The sequence below is a fragment of the Berghia stephanieae genome, chromosome 14 (assembly GCF_034508935.2).
Source record: "Berghia stephanieae isolate SIO BIC M18660-M18661 chromosome 14, UCSD_Bste_1.3, whole genome shotgun sequence".
Classification (NCBI taxonomy): Eukaryota; Metazoa; Mollusca; class Gastropoda; order Nudibranchia; family Aeolidiidae; genus Berghia; species Berghia stephanieae.
This window is the reverse complement of record NC_088373.1, coordinates 10,139,998-10,147,497: the sequence shown is the minus strand read 5'-3', so window position 1 is coordinate 10,147,497 and position 7,500 is coordinate 10,139,998. Positions and strand designations below refer to the sequence as shown.

At 32.0% G+C, this 7,500-nt stretch overlaps 1 protein-coding gene across 2 annotated transcripts in view; it reads left to right on the top strand.

The window, feature by feature from the left end:
- The first annotated feature begins 829 nt into the window (after positions 1 to 829).
- Positions 830 to 7,500, top strand: part of LOC144960087 (uncharacterized) — an 88,517-nt gene continuing 81,846 nt past the window's right edge. Inside the window, exon 1 of one of the 2 annotated variants that reach the window (XM_078893035.1) lies at positions 830 to 956. The gene's annotated coding sequence lies outside the window, so the exon portion shown is untranslated. The remainder of the gene's footprint in view (positions 957 to 7,500) is intronic. The other variant, XM_078893037.1, reaches the window with a different exon arrangement.

The window sequence follows — 7,500 nt, the reverse complement described above, 5'->3', positions numbered from 1 at the left end:
TTTACACATGAGTAAGGTGAGAGAATATGAGTACAGAGACTTCTCCAAGGATTCAACTATGCGCTGTTCGAGGCTCGAACCCAGGACCTTCCGATTCGAAAGCCAGTGTCAAACCTCACGACCACATATCCGCACAACCTAATGATTCAATGTATACTCTTTGTTCATTATTCACTCCGGGGGACTGGTGGATATTTGGACACGTCCAAGGACTTTGGAACTGGAACAGAGGAGAGGAATGTCGTCTCGATTTATCTGCCCTATGCAGGGGCTAAAAATGTACCGAGTTCGATCATCCGCTTCTGCGCAGTGTGGCCTTGAGCAAGTCTTAGCTCCATTTGCGGCGCTGCATTGCGGCTAACGCCTGGGTTATTCCAGTCTTCCCTTGGAATAGACCCTAGAGATACATTTCCTCTATGGAGTGAATAAATGGAATTTTATTTATTATTAACTTTATTTATTTGCATCACCCGGAAGTTTGAATAGTCAACACGACTTGAAAAAGGCGGCTATTTTATCCGAACTGTCTATCTCACATTCCAACACCCCACCCCCTCCCCGATCCCTCCAAAAATATACGCGGTGCTGGTATAATATAAAGAAAATAGACATATATAATATACGAAAATGAATAATCAAATAATTTCTTGTTATATAAATGATAGAATAGATAATATATCAACTGGCAGATAATTGTTCAGTGAAGAATAGTGGCATGCCTTTTAATATAGTCTGAATAGAGCTCATTGAATACCGTCACGGTTGAGAGTTCCATGTTGTTTGGCAAGCAGCAATTATTAGAGGTGTGTGCACAGGTTTTAAGCATGGGTGAACAATAAACCCTCTTTTAATAACGTTTATTACATATATAAATCATCGTATAACTTATATAATTAAATTTCGAAATAGTGTTCCGGATACGTGCAGAGGAAGATTGGAAGCAAGGAATTAAGCAAGTAATTATGCAAATTTTATTTCAATTCGATTGAAACATTTGTAAATGTTGGTGCCATATATGAACATCAATATATGATAATAGCTATGAGCATCTATTATAATAAATATAATAATAATAATACTACTACTAATAATAATGATGTTGATGATGATGATGATGATTATTTTTGATGATGATGATGATGATGATGATGATGATGATGATGATGATGATGATGATGATGATGATGATGATGATGATGATAATGATGATGATGATAATGATGATGATGTTGCTGGTGATGATGATTATCTAAATATAATAATAATAATAATAATAATAATAATAATAATAATAATAATAATAAAAATAATAATAATAATAATAATAATAATAATAATAATAATAAATATTATAATAAAATAATAATAATAATAATAATAATAATAATAATAATAATAATAATAATAATAATAATAATAATAATAATAAGAAGAAGAAGAAGAAGAAGAAGAAGAAGAAGAAGAAGAAGAAGAAGAAGAATGATAATAATAATAATGATGTTGATGATGATTTTTGATGATGATGATGATGATGATGATGATGATGATGATGATGATGATGATGATGATGATGATGATGTTGATGGTGATGATGATTATTTAATAATAATAATAATGATAATAATAATAATAATAATAATAATAATAATAATAATAATAATAATAATAATAATAATAATAATAATAATAATAATAATATATAATAATAATAATAATATAATAATAATAATAATAATAATAATAATAATAATAATAACAATAATAATAATAATAATAATAATAATAATAATAATAATAATAATAATAATAATAATAATAATAATAATAATAATAATAATAATAATAATAAATACATTACTATTAGCGCGCATTAAAACTTACACGCATGCTTGTAGTGTTAATTATCATGCTGCAAATAGCTCATTTACTAAATCGAAAGTCATGACAGAATACTGTATTATTCCACCCCTCCCATTGAAAAAAAATTATTCAACTATTGCAGAATATTTTCTAACATTTTATTGGTGTGAAGTTATATAGGTGTCAAAGACAGCTGATTGGTAATTAAAAATAATATTTTGGTGCGCATGATAAATATCCAACGTTTTTAGTTTTGGGTCAAATTGACATTCAAACAGAGGAGAAAGATACAAATTATGGTGAATAGAAGTAGTAATACCACACCATTTTGTCACAAAATATCTAATAATCTTACCTGGACGGGTAGAAAAAAGGTATTCTTTATATCTTTTTATACTAGTAAAAGAATGCAATTTTGCGGGGAATGCACTATTTTAATTCGATATTTTACCCACCATCATTTAATGTGGGCAGATTGGTAAACAACGTTGTTTGTGTAACTTGGTATATTCTATGTTGAATTCTCTGTGTAGCCCAACACGGGGTGTAAGCCGCTATAGCCTCTGACCCGTGACACAGCAACTTACAGTTGTCCGTGTGTGGTAAGAAAATCAACTGCGAAAATAAACCTGAAGTAGCAGACGTGAGGAGAGTTGAAAGACGATCCTGGGATCGAGAACTTACCCTACAGTACATTACTCTGGTGATCATGTTTGGTGGCGTTTTATGCACCTCCGTTGGCGCTGCTGGTTGATTAATGAAAATGTTGTTGCTTGAAGCTCGAAGGAAAAAATAACGATAGGTGTTGAATTGTAAGCCTCAATTTAATAGACGAAGACATACTGTGGACGTTTCTGATTTCCCCTTTATCAACGAAACACGAAGAATAAGACACTAAGGACGAATGAGAGATGTGTAGTTTGAATGGCGTAGATAAGGTAAATAGACATAAACAATGATGGGGCAGGAAATTTTTGAAAGACAACAACTTGATGTCATAAATAGATGAAAACTGTTGAAAACGTAGTGTAGATCTGAAATCCATGAAGTAATTAAGTGAATACATTATTTTGAATGCAACGATTTGAGTAAAAACGCCAAACTGACAACATTTCACAGTCTCGAAATTGATTGTTTTTGAGAGTGTTAGTGTCATCGGTACATATTTTATGATATCTGTTTGATTCAACAAACTTTCAAATTGACTTTAAATTATAAAAGGAAATCAAGTTATCTATTTATCTATCTGTAAAAAATACATTTCTAATTTTCAAATCTTTCAGAAGAGTTGTGCGCCGTATAATTTTTTTATTGACTCAAATGCCACAATGTTCTCCATCAGGTTATATTTTGTAAAGAAAGGATTTTAAATTCCATTGTATTTATTTTACAACAACAGTCTACACGTTTTTATATTTCACATTCTGAACTGCATTACACAGTTCCTCCCCGCCTCCCCTCTTTTTACTTAATTAATTGCGCACCTTTTAGAAATATCTAGTATTCTATTTTAATTCGTGCTTCCTTATAAAGAAGCATACTAATTTCCTGCCAACCAATGTTTTGTTTATTTATCTTAACTACGTCACTACCACATTATCTCATTCATCTGTGGTGTTTCATTCATCCTTTTAGAAATAGGGTCTATCTATTATGACTAACCCTAATAGAAAATAAATCCTCCGATCTCGAGTTAACCCTAATAGAAAAAAATGATGGCAAATTGAATAAATAAACGCCTAAACAAAAGATCAACGGTGAAAATACAAATTGAAAGAATACTGGGGATGTAGGAGCTTTAGGCATGTCTCCCCTTTAATTAACATATGGAAAAATAAACACCCTCGCACCTTTACTAAGACTTATAACTACCCCTAATAGAAAAAAAAAATCCTTCAATCTCGAGGTAACCCTAAAAGAAAAAAGGACCCTCGGACTGCCTTGCACTACCTTTCAATACTTCACAAATCAAAATGGCGGCTGAAAATCAAAACAATGGTCAAATTCCATCTGTCAACTTTTGGTTGTTCTTCCTGTCGTAAAAAAGCTAAACTGACAACTTTTTACAGTGACGAAATTGGTTGTTTTTGAGAGTTTTAGTGTCGTCGGTACATATTTTATGATATCTGTGTGACTCAACGAACTTTCAAACTGACTTTAAATTATAAAAGGAAATCAAATTATTTGTTTATCTATCTGTAAAAAATACATTTCTAATTTTCAAATCTTTCAGTAGAGTTGTGCGCCGTATAATTTTTTTATTGACTCAAATAAGCACAATGTTCTCCACAAGGCTATATTTTGTTAAGAAATGATTAATCTCGTTATATTGTCATTGTGCACTAACACATACTCGAAAAGCTCGTTGTTTTAGTGGCACGATAATAATGACGTTTTTACTAAATTCAAAGAGATGAAAGAATTCTATAATAGCTTATGTTATGAAAATGAGAAGCAAAAAAAAAAAACCGCCGAATAAATATCCGTAAATATTTCACACGTGAAATAAACAACATTTGCAAAAAAAATTCATACCGTGATATCATTCTTTAATTTTGTGACTGGATAGTTATAGTCAGATATTTTATTAATGATAATGGCGCGTGTTTGTCTGGTTTATCATCTCAGCTGTCCTTCTATTAAAGGTGGTGAAAATTTATGTCACCCTCTAAATCAATTTGTCTGAACACCAATCAATAAACAAAAATAAATAGATAATGTTTCTTTTTAATATATAGTACCATAAATATATTGCTTTGTTTTATGCTATATTATGTTTGAGCAACTGTATTTTTGAGTAACTGGTGATTTAAGCACTTTGAGCTTGTTAGAGATACGCGGTATGCCACTATATAAAAACCGTGTATTATTATTATTATTATTATTATTATTATTATTATTATTATTATATTATTATTATTATTATTATTATTATTATTATTATTATTATTATTATTATATATTATTATTATTATTATTATTATTATTATTATTATTATTATTATTATTATTATTATTATTATTATTATTATTATTATATATTATTATTATTATTATTAATTATTATTATTATTATTATTATTATTATTTTATTATTATTATATATTATTATTATTATTATTATTTATTATTTATTATTATTATTATTATTATTATTATTATTTCATTTTTTTTTCAAATAACGTGTAAAAGCGATAACCCATGATTTATAAGTACTACCACCCCTCCCCTTCCCCTTTACGCGGTCTTTACATTCAGCTCCCACTGATCCCACATTACATAATAATATGTTACCGTATGTTTCAGTGGCGATCAAAACTTATGTACGTAAAGTGATAAGACTTGACAAAGGAGTGTTCTTTGGCTGCACATAATTTTGGCATATCTATTAACCGGTCGGGAATATTTGTTATATTCAACATTTCGCACTGGATAAGGTTTTGAGTTCTGAACTCTTAAGATATAACAACTGCAAATAACTACATACCTATTGTCCTAGGTAAGCAAATTAAACAAGAAAGCATTCATGTAAATCGTATAATATCTGAAAAACAAACTTGAGTAGGGAGTACACTACAGTTTTGAACGATAGAGCAAGAAAACAATTTTAAACTCTTTTAAGTTTTAAGATTTGTGACTTTACGATTTATTTGCTGGATTGTTTTTTTTTCTAACCTGATCGCTTATTGAGGTGGTTGGGGGAGGGGGAGTCTCGATAGCTCAATTGGTAGTGCACTCGCTTTACACGTAGAGAGACTGAGATCGATTACGGGTGAAGTAGAAGAAGTAGATTGTGTTTTTCTACTAACATTCTTCTCCAGCTGGCAGTGCTTTGGTAGTTGGGTCTGTTAGATACTGTTAAAGTGCTTAGAGACAGACTAGTGTTCTATTCAACAAGTTGCTATAGTCTGTCTCCCGATACGGAAACCGGGATAAACTTTTCTTCTTCTCCTTCTAGCTTTTCGTGCTCTTCATCATCATCATCATCATCATCATCATCATCATCATCATCATCATCATCATCATCATCATCATCATCATCTTCTTCTTCTTCTTCTTCTTCTTCTTCTTCTTCTTCTTTCAGCTCTTCCCGCCTTTTGCAGGGTTGCCCTAATGAATGCTACATCTCCATGCATCTCGGTTCATAGCACCATCTTCCTCCAGGCAATGTCTTTCATATCGTCTTTTAGCTTATCCAACCATCTAGCCGTTGGGCGTCCCTTTTTAAAATCTTTCCCGCTAATTGTATATCCAATGCTTTCTTCCCACGTACTCCCTCTCTCGTCTCGCAACATGTCCGAAACATTTCAATCTATCTTCTCTCGTCTTTATTGATACATTTATTACTCCAGTCAACCTTCGAATTCGTTCATTTCTCAATTTATTTATCTTTTCTTGTCCAGCCAAGTGACCATCTCCAACATCCTTATTTCTGCCACCTCAACTTCTTTATCTTATTTCTTTGTCGTAGCTACTGTCTCTAATCCATACGGCATTGCTGGTCTTACTACAGTTTTTTAAAAAATATTATTCCCTTCAGCTTTGTAGAAATTCGATTGTCACATATAACTCCAGTTAACTTTCTCCAATTAGCATAGCCTACAAGGATTCCCATCTTAACCTCTTTCTCATTAACACCATCATCTTGTCCAGATGTTTCTTAGTATTTGAATCGGTTTCCCTCAGGCGCATCTCTTGGACTGAGAGCAGATCCCTGATGTAATCCTTCTTTAACACTAGATGGTTAAGTTGAACAAACAGCTGTCCTTACCACAGTCTACGTTCATTTTTAGAGTAAATATAGCACCTGTTGTACTTTTAGCAGCAACGATTCCAAACTGATATTTCACTTATGTCTACACGTTTTCTAATCCTCTTATCGATTACTTTTTCCAATGTCTCCATTGTGTGGCTCATCAACTTGTTTCCCTTTTTTTTCGAAAATATTTTTTGCCCTTCTTTACTCATACATAATTTTGATTGCCTCGCACGTAGCCATTTCATGGGCTATTTTTACTTTTCTTTATAACTGTTTATATTAATCTACTTTCATTTGCATCAGTTAAACCAACAGACATATTATACAACAGTGAATTATGACCATACCAAAGGCTGATAAAAGGAGAATATTATATGCATTTGATATGGAGTGATACAGAAGGTTCCTAAGACTCCCATGACATCTAAGACATCAAATATCTGCATCTTGGAGGGAATAGGCCTTCAAGATTGCGGCTCATGTCAACCATCAAGAAATAGAAGTTAACATACTTTGGCCACACCAAAAGACGCACTACAGTTGAAATGCCTTGCATGGAAAGTGCCTGCGATGACAAGCGAAACAGAGGGGGAAGGGGGGGGGGGTGGGGGTCATGGAAGAGGTTCTCTCACGACGTAACGGAATGGATGGTGAAAACAAACACAGCTGCAGGACGCGTAACAAAATTGAAAATTAGAAAAGAGTACTGTCGGGCTGTTTGGGAGGCTACGTCTAGCGATAATCTGCTTTAAAGTAGTAGTAGTAGTAGTAGTAGTAGTAGTAGTAGTAGTAGTAGTAGTAGTAGTAGTAGTAGTAGTAGTAGTAGTAGTAGTAGTAATAATAATAATATAGTAGTAGTAGTAGTAGTAGTAGTAGTAGTA